Source organism: Mesoplodon mirus (assembly GCF_964341445.2).
Source record: "Mesoplodon mirus genome assembly, chromosome: 11".
NCBI lineage: Eukaryota > Metazoa > Chordata > Mammalia > Artiodactyla > Ziphiidae > Mesoplodon > Mesoplodon mirus.
In genome coordinates, this window is record NC_138987.1 from 18,215,800 (window position 1) to 18,235,219 (window position 19,420).

At 40.4% G+C, this 19,420-nt stretch overlaps 1 protein-coding gene across 3 annotated transcripts in view; it reads right to left on the minus strand.

Annotated features, from left to right (window-relative positions):
* The window catches only part of EEA1 (early endosome antigen 1), a 525,485-nt gene that overhangs the window by 145,376 nt on the left and 360,689 nt on the right, over nucleotides 1–19,420 (minus strand). The gene's annotated exons all lie outside the window — the stretch shown is intronic.

Below are 19,420 nucleotides of genomic sequence, written 5' to 3' on the forward strand. Positions count from 1 at the left end.
TCTGGCCCACCTACTGGAGCCAAGAGGAACTTCAAGACAATCCCCATTGGCCAGTGATACAATCAATCATGTCTATTTAATGGAACCTCCATAAAAACCCTAAATAACGAGGTTTGGAGAGCTTCCAGATTGAGGAACATCAAGATGCTGGGAGGAGGAAGTGTCTGGAGAGAATAGGGAAGCTTTGCACCCCTACCCCCATACCTTGCCCTATGCATCTCCTCCATTTGGCTGTTCCTGAGTTGTAGCCTTTGTAATAAACCGGTAATAGTAAAGTATTTCTGTGAGCCAGTATAGCAAATTATCAAAGCTGGGGAGAGTGTTGTGGGGACACCCAATTTATAGCTAGTTGGCCCAAAGTACAGGTGACAACCTGGAAGTTTCAACTGGTATCTGAAGTAGGGGGCATTCTTGGTGGGACTGAGCCTTTAGTCTGTGGGGTCTGTGCTAACTCTGGGTTGTTAGTGCCAGAACTGAATTAAATTGTAGGACTCACTGTTGGTATGCAGGGAATTGGAGAATTGCTTGGTATGGAAAAAAACTCCACATATTTGGTGTCATAAGCAGTTTCTTCCCTTTAAAGTGACATTTGTTTCTATTTTTTATTTTTCAAAAATTAGTTTAAAGCTGCTTATTAATGTCACATGCTAAGGCCTTCTCCACTGGAATTCTCCAGTGGAATCTTTTGACTAATATAATAGACTCTCATCTACTGCTTAGCTAGATGGGTTATTCGAAAATCTGTGCACTCCCCTGCAGCTTATGATAACTCCATCATTGGAATAATATACTAGGGAACTGAAAACTCCAAGAAAATAAGCAGTGGGTGAGACATAATCATGTAAGAATATCCTTCACTAATGTAGCAGCTTCCCGCACAAAACATTCCTATTTACCCATCTGGCTGCTAGTTCCTATCCATTTAACTCTTTTACATCAATATTCCATCAATTCTTTGACTCCATCATGACCTCCAGTCCATTGGCCCTTCTTAACGTTCTTACTATCAGCCATTTCCCTAGCATCCTCATTTCCGTCAAAACCCAGCTTAAAGCCACGATCCAACTTTATAGCACCGCCACCCTTTGCAAATATGCTTAACTTCAGCTCTCTCTTCCTCCATTGTTTTTGTCTAGCAGAACCCAAACCTGACTACCCAGCTCCTCTGTGCTGTACAGGAGCTGCTGAATATCACTAGAGATACATGTATACAGCTGGAGCTGCTGGGCTCATTTTACATGAACAGCCACAGATCTCAGGCACTCAACACAGTCCAGCAACAGTCCTGTTACACTTTCCTCCTGTCTTCTTTCTCTAGATGCCCAAAGTGGCTTTCACACCTATAGTTCTTGCACGGTCTTCCCTTGCATTTTCTTCCTAACCCACTCCAATCAAGTCTCCTTCTAATCTACTCCAATGAGACTGCTCATATTAAGATTACTAACGATGTACATGTTGCCTAATCCAGTAATGACTTTATTTTTTTTTTTTACTTTATTTGACTCTTGTTCACACTGAGAACAATAGACCACTCTCTCCTTGAATTATTTTATTCTCTTGACTTCCTTGACAGTATACTTTCTGGTTTTTCTCCTCAATGACCATTCCTTCTAAAACTTGTTTGAAGACTTCTCTACTGCATATCTTAATGTTAGAGAGCCCCCCACTCTGTTCTAGGCCCCTCCGTTCGTCTATGGCACATGGCCTAGAAGTGATCTCAACCAGTCTCCTGGCTGTAAATTCCACTTGTCTGCCCAAGTCTGTATCTCCAGTGCTGAACCTCCCCAGGTTTCCAGACTTGTATGACAAACCATCTACTTCATATTTCTTCTTGGATGTGTAATGAGCATCTCAAACTTAATATGACCCAAACAAAACTGTTTCATTTTTATCTTCAGAATTGCTTCTTCACCAGTTCTCCTGTCTCAGTATGTCCTACCTTCAGCTACTAAGTTGTATCAAACCAGAAATCTTGATGTTATCTTTGGTTTCTCTCTTTATCTCATCACATCCCCTCCCTCCATCCAATCCATCAGAAAATCCTGACATGTCTACCTCCAAAACATACCCCAAATCTGCCACTTCTTTCCATTATCACCTCAGCCCACAGCACCTTCATCTCCTGTCCAGACTATTGGAATAGTTTCCTGGTTGGTCTCTCTGCTTTTACTTTGTCTTCCCTATAACCCATTCACTACACAGCAGCCAGAAACAACTTTTAAAAATGCAAATTGAAGAATGTCACTGCCTTTCTTGATTGTAGCTCCCCATCACAATCACAGTAAAATCCAAATACCTTATCCTGGCTCACACAACCTGTCGATCTGGCCCTGCCTGCTTCTCTGCCTTCCACTTATAAACACTTAGCTTACTATGCCCCAGCCTCCTTGAACATTTTTTTTTTTTTTTTTTTTTTTGTATTTGGCTGCGTTGGGTCTTCATTGCTGTGCACGGGCTTTCTCTGATTGTGGTCTTCGTTGCAATGTGCAGGTTCTCATTGAGGTGGCTTCTCTTGTTGTGGAGCATGGGCTCTACGCACGCGGGCTTCAGTAGTTGTGGCTCGCAGGCTCTAGAGTGCAGGCTCAGTAGTTGTGGCACACAGGCTTAGTTGCTCTGCAGCGTGTGGGATCTCCCTGGACCAGGGATCGAACCCACGTCCCCTGCATTGACAGGTGGATTCTCAACCACTGTGCCACCAGGGAAGTCCCTCCTTGAACTTTTATTCCTCAGCTGCACAAAGCTTATTCCTGCCTTTGCACCAAACAGTTCCTATTTAGGAAATGCCTTTCCCTGAGATCTTGTGATTAATTTCTTGGCATTCATACTGCACTTTAAAAGTCATCTCCTCAGAGATAGCTTCAGGGATCACCTCATCTAAAGTGCTAAAGCGGTCTCCAATCTATCACATTACCCATTCTAATTCTCTGCATAGCAGAGAAAACTATCATTTCTGACTTTTCTTGTTTCTCTATTCACGTCCCCCCCAACAAGAATATAAGGGTCTTGTCTCTTGTTCACTGGTGTGTCCCCAATAATTAAAACAATGCTCAACCCATGGTTAGCAATAAATATTTATTGATGAATGAATGAAGAAAGGAAGGAAGGTACTATGGCTTAAATGTTTGTGCCCACCTAAAATTCATATGTTGAAATCCTAACCCCCAAAGTTGACAGTATTAGTAGGTGGTGCCTTTGGGAGGTGATTAGGTCATGAGGGTGGAGCCCTCAAGAATGGGATTCGTGTTCTTATAAAAGAAACCATAAAGAACTCTCTAGTCCCTCTATGTGAGGATACAAGAGGTCTGTGACCCAGACGAGGCCCCTCACCCAACCATGCTAGCCCCCTGGTCTTGGACTTCCAGCCTCCAGGACTGTGAGCAATAAATTTCTGCCACCTAGTCTGTGGAATTTTGTTAGAGCAGCCTGAACTAAGACAGAAGGGTGTATAATCATTCCTATAACATTTGCCTTACAGAGTTCCTCAAACTAAGATCTTCCTACTTGTGAAGATATAGTCCATATCCAACAATCTTGAGAGCGATCCAACATCTTTTGATCCTACTCAGCAGTCTTCTTTCTTTTGATATAATATATATGTGTGTATGTTTCTTTTTTTTTTTTTTTTTTTTTTTTTTGTTGCGGTACGCGGGCCTCTCACTGTTGTGGCCTCTCCCGTTGCGGAGTACAGGCTCCGGTCGCGCAGGCTCAGCGGCCATGGCTCACGGGCCCAGCCGCTCCGCGGCATGTGGGATCCTCCCGGACCAGACCGGGGCACGAACCTGTGTCCCCTGCATCGGCAGGCGGACTCTCAACCACTGCACCACCAGGGAAGCCCCGGTTTCTTGACTCTTCAAATTTTGCCCAATATTTATGAGAAACAACTTATTCTCCACCTTTGGTAAATTAGAAATTTTTCTCCTTCTTAATTTCATGTGTGACCACCAAATAATTCATTTCCAGTTAGAAGCAAATCTATGAAAAATCACAACACAACAAGCAAAGTGCAGCTGATGGCTCTGTATACATAAAGCAAAGATAGTTTAGGGGTTCTAAGGAATACACACAGGACTACTAACCAGCTATTTGGCAGCAATTAGTTTTTCTTTTTCTCAACTGAATTGTTCACTTTTAACAAATTATGTTAACATCATTGAACCAACTAATTGAAGTCTAGTATCAATTTGTGCTTCTTTCAGCCCCTGAGGGAAGGATGAGGAGGGAGGCAAAGACGAGAACTTCAAAGGAGTGGGGAGATACATGAATTCTACAGAAGTCCCTACTGATTTTCTCCAAGTTGACTTGAGTAACTCCAAGAAAAGTATCAAGTCTCCAGTGAGTTTCTTTGGAAGCAGGTTTAAGGAAGATCCAAAATAATAATTATGTTTTAAGAGCTATTAAAAATTATATACATGTATATATATGTATATGTATATGAATACACACACACACACACACACACACACACACACACACACACACACATATATATATATATACATGTATATATATATATGGCCCTGGCTAAGCCTATTGCATTCAAACCACATGTTGAGTTGGTAGAGTACAAAATAGTCCATGGAATCATGTAGAGGTGGCACAACAAAAATTCCTATCTAATGTAAGTTAGTAGAGCCACTATGAAAAACAGTATGGAGGCTCCTCAGAAAACTAAAAATAGAATTATCATATGATCCAACAATCTCACTCCTGGGCATCTATCCAGACAAAACTCCAATCCAGAAAGATACATGCACCCCTATGTTCATAGCAGCACTACTCACAATAGCCAGGACATGGAAGAAACCTAAGTGTCCATCGACAGAGGAATGGATAAAGAAGATGTGGCACACATATACAGTGGAATATTACTCAGCCATAAAAAAGAATGAAATAATGCCATTTGCAGCAACATAGTTGCAACTAGAGATTATCAAACTAAATGAAGTAAATCAGAAAGAGAAAGACAAATACCAGGACCCCCTGGCAGTCCAGTGGTTCCACTGCAGGGGCACAGGTTGGATCCCTGGTCGCAGAACTAAGATTACACATGCCGTGTGGCACGGCAAAAAAAAAAAAAGAAAGAAAGAAAGACAAATACCATATGATATCACTTATATGTGGAATCTAAAATATGACACACACAAAAAATAAAATAAAATAAAATAAAATAAAATATGACACAAATGAACCTATCTACAAAACAGAAACAGACTCATGGAAATAGAGAACAGACTTGTGGTTGTCAAGGGGGAGGGGGTTGTGGGAGGGATGGAGTGGGAGATTGGGGTTAGCAGATGTAAGCTGTTATATATGGAATGGATAAACAACAAGGTCCTACTGTTCTACTGTATAGCACAGAGAACTATATTCAGTATCCTATGATAAACCATAATGGAAAAGAATATAAAAAAAAGAATGTATATATATATATATATATATATATATATGTATAACAGTGTCACTTTGCTGTACAGCTGAAATTAACACAACATTGTAAATCAACTATACTTCAATTAAAAAAAGTTTTTAAAAGAAAGAAAGAAAGGAAGGAAGAAAGAAAAGGGAAAAAAATTCCCATCTATGATAAGAGGGTGAAATCTTGAATGCCAATGTGACTCCTCCAGTCATACACAGAAAGTTCATGGTTGGGACTTTCTGACCTGAAAGACTCCTCATTCTGCTTGGGTTTTCTAAAACCACACATTTGGGGAGCTAGGTTAACACATCTTTTTGATCTTGTGAAGATTCTTTATTTTGCCTATTTGAAAAAAATATTCAGTAGTAAATCAAAATGAAATTGATGTTAAATCAAATCCAAATCATCCTTCCTATCAGTCTTCTAACTGAGATCAACCTGTGGATCCCCTACCTGAACAGCTAACTAAATGGAAAAAAACACATGGACTACTACAAAATGTGGTGGTGTAGGCAAATTGTAGAAATGGAACTAACACCTGAAGTTCTGTTCTCACATGTTTCTAAAGTGTGCTTGTGAAGTCAGGTGAAGTGATTTAATGAGTTGGGTAGAGAGATATCATCTGAGCGTTGGTCAGGGCTAGCATTTCCTTGGATTTGCTCAGTCCAGTGTTTTTCTAAGTATGTCCCTCCAAGCCCTAAGTGGTCCCTCAGAGGCCACCTCAGTAGATGGGGAGAAGCAAGCAATTGAGGCCCTACATTATTCACCTGCATCAGCTGATGTAGCTTCACTTTTACCTGTTTTACATAATGGGGTTCTGAGTGAGATTTGTTTCCAAAAAAAAGTAAAGTATCACTCTGGGGCCCAAAAGCAAAAGTATAATTGAAAATATTTTAGAGGAGGGGACAACTGAAATAGGTATGGTCAAAAGTTAAGAAAACCAGTAAGAAATGGTGAGGCACACCTAGGTTAGCAGCAGCAGGAGTTACCATATGTCTAGTTGGACCAGTGCCTGAAGGGGCAAGAAGAGAGAACAGTTAACCAGAATCCAGAGAGAGCTATGAGAGAGAGATGCAGGACAGAAGCTGTGACCTTCAGTAGGGAGTATTTAGAAAAGACTTAGATGTGAAAGAGAGGATACCAAGGGACTATATGTCCCGTCTTCATTCCCTTCCCAACTTCTGGATTTCCTGCTTGTGCTTTCCACTGGCCCAACTCAATGAGGAGCGAAAAGGCAAGGGAGCTTGTGGATGTAGTAAGTCCCCTACATACAAACCTTCAAGTTGCGAACTTTCAAAGATGCAAACGTGTTCACATGTCCAATCACATAAGTTAGTTCATGTGTCTGGAGTACATTGTCACATGCATGCATCCTCTACATGCTTCTGTGTATTTTACTGTACAGTACTGTATAGAGTACAGTAGTACAGTATCTTTATTTCAAGCCCAGGATGTCTGGAAGCAAGCGTAAAAGCAGCGGTGACGTAGCTGGTACTGCTAAGAAGCGCCAGCTGTTGTACTGTACTACTGTACGTTTCAAGGTACTGTACTGTAAGATTAAAAAAGTTTTCTTTATTTTTTGTGCTTGTTTGTTTTTTATGTATTATTTGCATGAAAAGTATTATAAACCTACAGTACATTACTATATAGCTAGAGCAGTTAAGACCTTGTGTTAAATAGGAGTCAAGCTATCCTCCCTTTGGAGAAATGTTGGATAATAAACTAGATTCTGTATGTTCATATATACTAGATCTAAGCTATGAAGAGCAAAGAGCCTGCCCAGTGCTAGACATGTCATATCTGCTGTCTATAGCTCCATGTTAAATATCATAGGTGAGTTTGCTGAGGATCAGAAGTTTGGAATTTATCCATGCCTACAAAGCTGTGATTCTTTCCATCTACTCCATTGAAGGGAAATACAAAAATAATGGTCAGCATTTTAAAACTCTTTTCCACTACAAAGTTCTGGAAATGGATAGTGGAGAATAGTTCCACAACAATGTGAATCTACTTAATGCCTCTGAAGGATACACTTAAAAGTGATTAAAATGATAAATTTTATGTTATGTATATTTTACCACAATTTTTTTTAAAAAGGAGATAGAGGTTGAACACAGAGGAGGAAGTGGAAGACATGACAATAGAAGCAAGAAGTTGGACTGATGCAGGGAAGAGGTCCTGAGCCAAGGAATGCAGGCAGCCTCCAGGAGCTAGAAACGTTCTTCCCTTGAGTCTCCAGAAGGAACCAGCCATTGAAGATATCTTGACTTAAGCTCAGTGAAACTGATTGCAACCTTCTGACCTCCAGAACTGTAAGGCAACAAATTTGTGTTTTTTTGTTTGTTTAGGATGCAACATGTGGCATGCGGATCTTAGTTCCCCGACCAGGGATCAAACACATGCCCCCTGCAGTGGAGGCTTGGAGTCCTAACCACTGGACTGCCAAGGAATTCCCAAATTTGTGTTGCTTTTTTTAAAAGAAATTTTTTTTCCAATGATCAATATAGCATTGAATTCAGAGTTTATTGATTGTGACACAGTGTGTAGTCAGTATCAGTAAATGAGTTTTGAAAGATAGGAAGGACGGAAGAGAGGAACGGATGGAAGGAGGGAGGGAGAAAGGAAAATGTAAATTTCAGACCAGTGGTTGGTAGTAAACTTACTGGGTAAACCTTCCAAAACATGTAAATGTAGCCTCTTTTTCCCCTGAAGGTGGTGATTTTTAAAACATATCTGCAAATTCTTTGACACTCCTCCCACCAAAAGGCAGAGTTTAATTTGCCTTCCTTTGAAGGTAGGCTGGACTTAGTGATTTGCTTCAAATGAATAGTCACTGTGTGACTTCTGAGGCTAGCATAAAGCTATTTAACAAACACAAGTGGAATGCTTTATTATGTGATTGTTAGCTCAGTATGCCTTCCAAGAAGTTGCCTACTTTGGAAAATCATGTCATGAACTTAAACTTTAAGCTCCCAGTCATGTACTAGAACTACTCAACTTTGAAAGGACATTGCCAGAATGTATACACAAGAGTGACTAGTATTATTAGTTGCTGATCTTAGTAATTTGGCTAAACAAGGTGGATTGCACCAAGGTTTACAGCTACAGGACCATTATTATCCACCTCCCATACACTTTCATTGGGTTACCAGACACTCTTAGGGTTTCTATTACATGTTATTTATTTGCTGTTGATTCTAAAATCTGCAGTCTGGCTCTCTCGTCTACATATGAAACCCAAATGTTTAACAGCCTACTGAACAAATTCACTTCGATATCCCCCAGAATCCTCAAGCTCAATTCAAAATGTCTTAACTCTAAACTGACTCATCATGGGCCTCTTCTGCCTTTCACTCACTTCCCTATGACCTCCTGGGTTCCTATACCACTGCTGGCACCACCATGCCCAAGCTAGAAATCTGCCATCTTTGTCCATTCTCTTTTTATTTCTGCCCATATTTATTTAATCACCCAGACCTGTAAGTTCTGTCTCACATTGCCCCAATTTTCAAGTCACTCCTTTCTGACCTAGAAGTAACTCATCTCTGATCTTGGTCTTGCATCCATCTAATTCATTTTCTACCCTGCAGCGAGAGTGATCTTACTAAAGCACAAACCCGATCTTCATTACACCCCTGCTTAAAATTCCTCACTCATCCCCATCATTTTGAGGAGAAAAACCCAAACTCCTTACTGTGATTTGCAAGACCTTCCATGCTTTTGCTCTGGCTATCCCTCCCTGCTTATCACTTGACATTATTTTCTTTGCACTGTATGCTTCAGGCATGCTGAACTACTGCAGTTTTCTGGCTCATCACAGTCTCTCTCTGACTTCTAGACCATGACATATCTATACTATTCCACTTGCCTGGAATGTTCCCTATGTTCACCCTCCTTTTGTCTGTCCAGTTCCTACTCATCCCAAACTCTCACCCCACCCCAAACTAAGCTACATGGCCTATGTGTACCTCCATTTTATACTCAACCCTATTAAGGGTGAGAAGGGAACATCACAGACTCAAAACGCTCTAGGCTACATGAAAAGCCTGTCCCTGAGGTCCATCAGGGACCTCCTTCAACTACCTCCTCTTGTTCTGAATACAGACGCCTCAAATTTTCAATTATAATTGGCTCCCCAGGTAGTTTTGTCTTTAAAGAGTAAATGCACTTATCCTGTTGAGGCAAGCAGAACAGTCCACACGACTGTTTTATTGCCCATTGTAAATTAATAAAATGACATTTCAGTCTCTGTAAGCTTGAATAAAATGAGTTTGCCAAGAGAAGATTTTATTTTCAATGTGCTGACAAAAATTCAAGTTTTGAGCCTGCAAAGCAAAGATTCAGAGCTTGTACCACAATGAATTTACCAATGTAAATAAATTTCCTGAGGTCTCTTGACAGCTAGCCAGCTGGCCTCCCTAGGCAGCATAATTAGAATGATGAGTGGTATAGAATTTAGACCCACTGCACTTCCATCTCCCCTTATGACTTGACAGAAACTCAGTGACAGAAGATTTCAGAGGCCATCTAATTCAAACAGTATGTTGCTTAAGCCCATAGACTGCTTAGAATAGTCTGAAAATCTAATGCAGAGTATTATGGTCAGGGCTCAAATACATGGTCCATTGTAAAATACTAATCTGAAAATGTCTTGCCACCACAGGTAGCATGAGTGAGGAATGGGAGATGATAAAGTACTTTACTTGATATAATTATTATTAATAGTTAAATTATTATTGTGTAAAAAATATTCTAGGTGGGCTTCCCTGGTGGCTCAGTGGTTAAGAATCTGCCTGCCAATGCAAGGGACATGGGTTCGAGCCCTGGCCTGGGAAGATCCCACATGCCGCGGAGCAACTAGGCCCGTGCGCCACAACTACTGAGCCTGAGCCCTAGAGCCTGCAAGCCACAACTACTGAGCCCATGTGTCACAACTACTGAAGCCTGCGCGCCTAGAGCCCGTGCTCCACAATGAGAAGCCATGACAACGAGAAGCCCGTGCACCGCAACGAAGAGTAGCCCCCACTCACCACAACTAAAGAAAGCTTGTACACAGCAACGAAGACCCAACACAGCCAAAAGTAAATAAATTAATTTAAAAAAAAATTCTAGGTGGAAGAGAATCTCTTTCTTTCTCTCTCCTGTCTCTCCCTCTCTCTCTCCTCTATATCTATCTGTATTAAGAAAAATGTTTTCTTTGCTAAGGGAGGAAAAAATCTACCTAATAACTCAGGGCAATCATCTCATTCATGTTATCACTTGTAAATGATATTATAATAGTGTACTTGATGTCAGCATTGCAAGATCACATAAAAAATAACACATGGTACACTTTTTAAAAGTGTTTCAGGAACCATGCTTGTTACAGGTTAGTTGGCTAAAAATGGGATCCAAAAATATATTTTACTTGACAGATTTTGGTTAATATATAAAATGGATACTTAGTTGACAAACAAGCAAACAAATTAATCTGGGAAGAAAATTAAAGAACAATCTTTGGAAAATACAGTCTCCTTCTTCTCCCTTTTACCTTGTAGGGAAAGAAAATCTTTTTCCTCTACCCTCTCAAGTACCTGGGGAGATACAAATTAAACTAACAAAAGACAGATTAACAGGAGAAAAGGCATACAAGTTTTATTAATATTTACATGTGCATGATAACTTCACAAAAAAAAGAAGTGAAAAATCCAAAGAAGTGGTTAGACTCAGGGGCTTATATATCATTTTAACAAATGGTGATATACTGTAGAGAAGTAACTAGACAAAGGAAAGGGAGTTTGGGCTTCTAGAGCAGATAAATTGTGGGAAAGTGACAAGAAAATACATGGGTAGAAGGAACGGAGGATAAGTGTTATTTTAGTAAGTATTGTTTATGCAGACTCATCTCAGTGCCAGTTCTCCATCTCCAATGTTATCAATTAATTAAACAGTAGGCAATACCTTAGCAGCCTACATAAGCAAACCAAAACCTAAGCCTGAAATGCCTCAAGGTTAAGAAATCAAAACCTAAGGACAACCTGTCACAAACAGCCCACTAGGCTTTCTCAGTTAATGGAACTGCTTAAGCTAGAGCTAATCAGATAATCTCCTTGCTTCGCTTCTTCCTCTTCTCTATAGAAAGTCTTTCCCCTGGCTCCTGTTTGTGGAGTGTTTCTAACTACTTCCAACTGGGTATTGCCCAATTCAAATCAATTTTTGCTCCAATAAACCTTATCATTTTTAATATACCTCAGTTTATCTTTGAACAAGCGATAAGGATAGCTCTCTTCTTCCTCGTACAGCAGAGGGGATAAATGTATGCCCTGCTTTGGGGCAGAAAGAAAGAGGGTAGGCAACTCTGTTCAAAAAAATAAAGAAGACAATTCAGGTGATCCAACAAATTTTACTACTTCATGACATGCATAGTCTCCTTTTGGAGAACTGCAAAATGAGGTAGAAAGCAAGACATTTTTATAGGATAAAGAATAAAGAACAAGGAAGAGACAAATGAAAAATATCTGATGGGCTAGGGCCATATAGTCAAACTTGTTTGGGTGAGAAGACCTGGAGTTGGCTTGGCATTTGAGGTTTGGCTGAATAAATATTCAACTGGCCCTCTGTATTCATGGGTTCCACATCTGCAGACTCAACCAACCATAGATTGAAAATATTTGAAAAAAGAAACTCCAGAAGGTTCCAAAGGGCAAAACTTAAATTTGCCACACTACCAAATTCATTCTATGAGACCAACATCACCCTGATAACAAAACCAGACAAAGATATCACAAAAAGAGAAAATTGCAGGCCAATATCACTGATATGAATATAGATGCAAAAATCCTCAACAAAATATTAACAAACCAAATTCAACAATACATTGAAAGGATCATACACCATGATCAAGTGGGATTTAGCCCAGGGATGCAAGGATGGTTCAATAACAACAAATCAATCAATGTGATACACCATATTAACAAACTGAATGACTAAATTACAAGAGAATCTTATAATGGAGAAGGCACCAACTTAAACATACATAAGAAATTTTACCCTTCATTACCAGTCTTTTCCTGGCAACCTCCTATAACTGGCCTCTCCCACCAACAGAGACACAGACACAGACACAGATTCACACAGCTTTCTTTTATCTTTAGCTGAAGATGATCTTTCAGCTGGTAGCTTAGGCCACCTAGGGTGTTATTCATTTTTCCCTGGGTAACTCCCATGTGTACATGAGGTATACATGTTAATACAATTCTATTTGTTTTTCTCTTGCTAATCTGCCTTTTATTACAGAGTGTCCCAGCCCATAACTCAGAAGGGTAGGGGCAAAATTATTTTTCCTCCCCTACAGTTCACTCAAGAAACTACTACATATGTTGCAATTGAATTGGAAGACCTTAGGATGAAATTTAAAGCTAATAATAAATAATTTAGTCTTATGATGAAAAATAAGTGACAAAAATCATCTTTAAATCATTTTATATACTGAAGAAAAATTCTGAGATAGCATATGTTAAAAAGAAAAACTATAAGCCCAAAATGGTGTTACTTGTGCTAAAGCTAAATACTAAACCTAGATTGAATACCAATCTGCAGTTTTAATCTTCCCCAGGAATGTAATCTTTCTTTTTTTTTTTTTTAGGTAACTCTGGTTTAAACATTATACAGTTGAAACTTGAACATGTGTTTGAACTTTGAGGGTCCATTTATATGCAGATTTTTTTTTCTGTAACTATACAGTCAACCCTCCCTCTTCTCAGGCTTCGCATCTGCAGATTCCACCAACCACGAACCAAAATTTCCATCCACTGTTGGTTGAATCTGAGGATGCAAAACCCACCATTAACCGAGGACCAGCTGTATTCATTGTACTATGCCATTTTGTATAAGGAACTCGAGCATGTGTGTATCCATGGGGGCTCCTAGAACCAATCCCCCATGGATACAGAGGGACGACTATATAAATTTCATGTGTACAACATTATAATTCAACTTCCATATACACTACAGCATTCTTAAATCCAAAATCTAGTTTTATGTGCCCATACAATTGACCTTCTTTACCCATTCCTCCCCCAACCCCACTTCCCCTCTAGTAACTACCAATCTATTCTCTGTATCTGTTTGTTTTCATTTTGTTTTGTTTTGTTTGTTTTTATATTTTACATATGAGTGAAATCACATGGTATTTGTCTTTCTCCATGTGACTTATTTCACCTTAATGCTTTCAAGGTCCATCCATGCTGTTGCAAATGGCAAGATTTCATCTTTTTTTAATGGCTGAATAATATTACATCATATATATATATATATATATATAGATATAGATATAGATATAGATATATATCACTTCTTCTTTATCCATTCATCCACTGATGGGCACTTAGGTTGCTTCCATATTTTGGCTATTATAAATAATACTGAAATGTATCTTTTCTAACTAGTGTTTTCATATTCTTTTGATACATACCCAGAAATGGAATTGCTGGATCATGTGGTAGCTCTACCAACTAAAGAATGTCGCTTGCCATTCAGTTCTACAAGCATTGAATCATTAGCCACTGCAGCAGCTTACCTTTAACACACCCTGAAAGGAGTTCAGGATGGAGATCAGGAATGAAGAACTCTGTGCTCTGGGAAAACTGGCAGAACAGGTCTTCAAATAGATATTTTCAGGAGAAACTTTTTATAAACCTGGATTCTTTCATCTTCCCATACTTAGAAAAGCACTACAACCATAAACTAAGATATTTGTTCCTCCTGACTATTGGCAACCTCCTACCAAGATATATGCTTGGTTGCATGTACCTCCTTTGCCAAAATCACATATATACTGACCTCTCCCCTTACCTCTTTGGAACAGTTTCTCAGTGCTGTCTGAGAGTCTGTCTCTGGGGTTATAGTCCTCAGTAAGACACTGAATAAACTTGACCCACAGCTTTTACATTGTGCATTTTTTAAGTCAACAGTACTCAATTTTTTGAGAGAAGTCCATAGTGGCTGCACCAACTTATATTCCCACCAACAATGCAGGAGTATTCCCTTTTCTCCACATTCTCACCAACACTTGCTATTTCTTGTCTTTTTGATAATAGCCATTCTAACAGACATGAGGTGATAGCTAATTGTGGTTTTGATTTGCATTTCCCCAATAATTAGTGATGCTGAACATCTTTTCATGTGCTTGCTGACCATCTATGAGTCTTCTTTGGAAAAATGTTGTTCACATCCTCTATTTTTAAATTGGGTTGTTTGTTTTTCCTTGTTGTTGTGTTGTTGTTGAACCCATGTTCATGTGCCCCATGCACAGTGAAGCCAAACAAACCAAAACATCAGGGTTTGGAGCAAAGAAAGGTTTATCAAAGGGCCAAGCAAGGAGAGTGGGCAGCTTATGTTCAAAAGACCCAAACTCCCCAATGGCTTTCAGGGAAGAGTTTTTAAAGGCAACATTTGGGGTGAGGGCTACAGGGGGCATGACTTTCTTCTAATCAGTGGTGATATAATAGAGTGGTGTTCCAGGGATCTCCATCATCAACCTTCTGGTTCCAACCAGTCTGGGGTCTCAGCGTGTAGTTACCATTTTCCACCTGGGTGGGGTCTTAGTTCCTGCAGAACAACTCAAAGATATGTATCAAGGAGGAACTAGGACTGTTTTATCACCAAAATATTGTTTCTTGACTGATTTTCCTTTATTTCTGCACTGATTTCCCTTTGTTTCTGCATTCCCTCACTTCCCTAACTAGTAACTGGTTGAATCTGCTCTTTAGAACTCAGGGAAGGCCTAGGAGACTGAAGCCTTTTGCTATAAGCAAGAAATGGGGGTCCCAGAAAGGTTTTTGTACCAAGGAGAGCCTCACAGAATCCTGCTCATTTTCAATCCCCCCTTTTCTTTGACAGTCCTCTATCCTGAGAGAAACAGGTACAGGACAAGAAAGGGAATAAAGTTTTGGATAGAGAGGTAAACATAAACTCAGCAGGGGAAACCTGGTTTCAGGTGTACTCAGTTTCAGTGTTGTATGAGTTCTTTTTATACATTTTGGATATTAACCCTTATCATATATATGATTTGCAAATATTTTCTCCCATTCAGTAGGCTGTCTTTTCATTTTGTTGATGCTTTCCTTTGCTGTGCAGAAGTTTTTTAGTTTGATGTAATCCCATTTGTTTACTTTTGGTTTTGTTTCCCTTGCCTGAGGAGATGTACCCCCAAAAAATATTGCTAAGACTGATGTCAAAAAGTGTCAAGCCTGTTTTCTTCTGGGAATTTTATGGTTTCAGGTCTTACATTCAAGTCTTTAATCCATTTTGAGTTAATTTTTGTATATGGTAGAAGATAGGGGCCTAGTTCCAATCTTTTGCATGTGGCTGTTCAGTTTTCCCAACATGATTTACTGAAGAGACTTTCCTTTCTCCATGGTATGTTCTTGGCTCCTTTGTCATAAATTAGTTGCCCATATATGTGTGGGTTTATTTCTGGGCTCTTGATCTCAGAAATGTAATCTTAGTCAACCAGTTTGGAATTTCCTGGTCATCACCAGTGCGGTAACCTGTCATGTGGGCCATCTAGCCCCCAGAGGAAGAAGAGACAATCTGCATGATAAAACTGTGACCATTCTCCTCCCCCTAAAAAGATGTCCTGGCCCAAAATAACTCTTTTCTTCTGCTAATGACTTCCTTGCCCCACCTTCCTTTTTATAAAAGCATCCCATTTTGTACCACTCCTCAGAGTGCCCTTCTAGCTGCTAGAATGGGCTGCTTCCTGATTAATTGAATCGTTGAACAGAGCCAATTAGAATCTTCAAATTTACTTGGTTGAATTTCATTTTTTGTTTGTTTGTTTTTAACACATTCAACCAATTTAGTGCAGTAATTTACAGTTGAAAACTTAAAGGTATTTTTAGGTAGATCAATATTTCTGTCCCTCAATTTTGATAATCTTGGTGAATTTAAAATACTGTGAGGGGCTGGAAGCTGAGGCTCGGGCTTCGGTCAGAGCGCAGGGAGAGGACTGGGGCTGGCCGCGAGAACTCAGCCTGAAGGGGGCTAATGTGCCACAGCTAGCCGGGAGGGAGTCCGGGAAAACTCTGGAGCTGCCGAAGAGGCAAGAGACTTTTTCTTCCCTCTTGGTTTCCTGGTGCGCGAGGAGAGGGGATTAAGAGCGCTGCTTAAAAGGGCTCCGCAGACGGGCGCGAGTCGCGACTGAAAGCGCGGAGCCCAGAGACGGGCGTGGGACGCTGGGGCTGCTGCTGCCGCCGCCAAGAAGCCTGTGTGCGACCGCAGGTCACTGCCCACACCGCCCTTCCGGGAGCCTGTGCAGCCCGCCACTGCCGGGGTCCCGGGATCCAGGGGCGGCTTCCCTGGGAGAACGCACGGCGCGCCTCGGGCTGGTGCAACGTCACGCCGACCTTTGCCGCTGCAGGCTCGCCCCGCACTCCGTGCCCCTCCCTCCCGCCCGGCCTGAGTGAGCCAGAGTCCCCGAAGAGGCTGCTCCTTTAACCCTGTCCTGCCTGAGCGAAGAACAGACGCCCTCCGGCGACCTACACGCAGAGGCGGGGCCAAATCCAAAGCTGAGACCCAGGAGCTGTGAGAACAAAGAAGAGAAAGGGAAACCTCTCCCAGCAGCCTCAGAAGCAGCGGGTTAAAGCTCCACAATCAACTTGATGTACCCTGCATCTGTGGAATACATGAATAGACAACACATCATCCCAAATTGAGGAGCCAGGAGTCAGTGCTGTGCCTCTGAGGTGGGAGAGCCAACTTCAGGACACTGGTCCACAAGAGACCTCCCAGCTCCACATAATATCAAACGGCAAAAATCTTCCAGAGATCTCCATCTCAACACCAGCACCCAGCTTCACTCAACGACCAGCAGGCTACAGTGCTGGACACCCTAAGCCAAACAACTAGCAAGACAGGAACACAACGCCACCCATTAGCAGAGAGGTGGCCTAAACTCATAAAAAGTCTGCAGACACCCCAAACCACACCACCAGACGTGGACCTGCCCACCAGAAAGACAAGATCCAGCCTCATCCACCAGAACACAGGCACTAGTCCCCTCCACCAGGAAGCCTACACAACCCACTAAACCAACCTTAGCCACTGGGGTCAGACACCAAAAACAACGGGAACTTTGAACCTGCAGCCTGCAAAAAGGAGACCCCAAACACGGTAACATAAGCAAAATGAGAAGACAGAAAAACACACAGCAGGAGAAGGAGCAAGATAAAAACCCACCAGATCTAACAAATGAAGAGGTAATAGGCAGTCTACCTGAAAAAGTATTCAGAATAATGATGGTAAAGATGATCCAAGATTCTATTTCCCAGATCCAAAATCTTGGAAATAGAATAGACAAAATGCAAGAAACAGTTAACAAGGACCTAGAAGAACTAAAGATGAATCAAGCATCGATTAAAAACACAATACATGAAATAAAAAATACTCTAGATGGGATCAATAGTAGAATAACTGAGGCAGAAGAACGGATAAGTGAGGTGGAAGATAAAATAGTGGAAATAACTGCTGCAGAGCAAAATAAAGAAAAAAGAATGAAACGAACAGAGGACAGTCTCAGAGACCTCTGGGACAACATTAAACGCACCAACATTCGAATTATAGGGGTTCCAGAAGAAGAAGAGAAAAAGAAAGGGACTGAGAAAATATTTGAAGAGATTATAGTTGAAAACTTCCCTAATATGGGAAAGGAAATAGTTAATCAAGTCCAGGAGGCACAGAGAGTCCCATACAGAATAAATCCAAGGAGAAATACGCCAAGACACATATTAATCAAACTGTCAAAAATTAAACACAAAGAAATCATATTAAAAGCAGCAAGGCAAAAACAACAAATAACACACAAGGGAATCCCCATCAGGATAACAGCTGATCTCTCAGCAGAAACTCTACAAGCCAGAAGGGAGTGGCAGGACATAATTAAAGTGATGAAGGAGAAGAACCTGCAACCAAGATTACTCTACCCAGCAAGGATCTCATTCAGATTTGATGGAGAAATTAAAACGTTTACAGACAAGCAAAAGCTGAGAGAATTCAGCACCACCAAACCAGCTTTACAACAAATGCTAAAGGAACTTCTCTAGGCAAGAAACACAACAGAAGTAAAAGACCTACAATAATGAACCCAAAACAATTAAGAAAATGGGAACAGGAACATACATATCAATAATTACCTTAAATGTAAATGGACTAAATGCTCCCACCAAAAGACACAGATTGGCTGAATGGATACAAAAACAAGACCCATATATATGCTGTCTACAAGAGACCCACTTCAGACCTAGAGACACATACAGACTGAAAGTAAGGGGATGGAAAAAGATATTCCATGCAAATGGAAACCAAAAGAAAGCTGGAGTAGCAATTCTCATATCAGACAAAATAGACTTTAAAATAAAGACTACTAGAAGAGACAAAGAAGGACACTACCTAATGATCAAGGGATCGATCCAAGAAGAAGATATAACAATTGTAAATATTTATGCACCCAACATAGGAGCACCTCAATACATAAGGCAAATACTAACAGCCATAAAAGGAGAAATTGACAGTAACACACTCATAGTAGGGGACTTTAACACCCCACTTTCACCAATGGACAGATCATCCAAAATGAAAATAAATAAGGAAACACAAGCTTTAAATGATACATTAAACAAGATGGACTTAATTGATATTTATAGGACATTCCATCCAAAAACAACAGAATACACATTTTTCTCAAGTGCTCATGGAACATTCTCCAGGATAGATCATATCTTGGGTCACAAATCAAGCCTTGGTAAATTTAAGAAAATTGAAATTGTATCAAGTATCTTTTCCGACCACAATGCTATGAGACTAGATATCAATTACAGGAAAAGATCTGTAAAAAATACAAACACATGGAGGCTAAACAATACACTACTTAATAACGAAGTGATCACTGAAGAAATCAAAGAGGAAATTAAAAAATACCTAGAAACAAATGACAATGGAGACACGACGACCCAAAACCTATGGGAT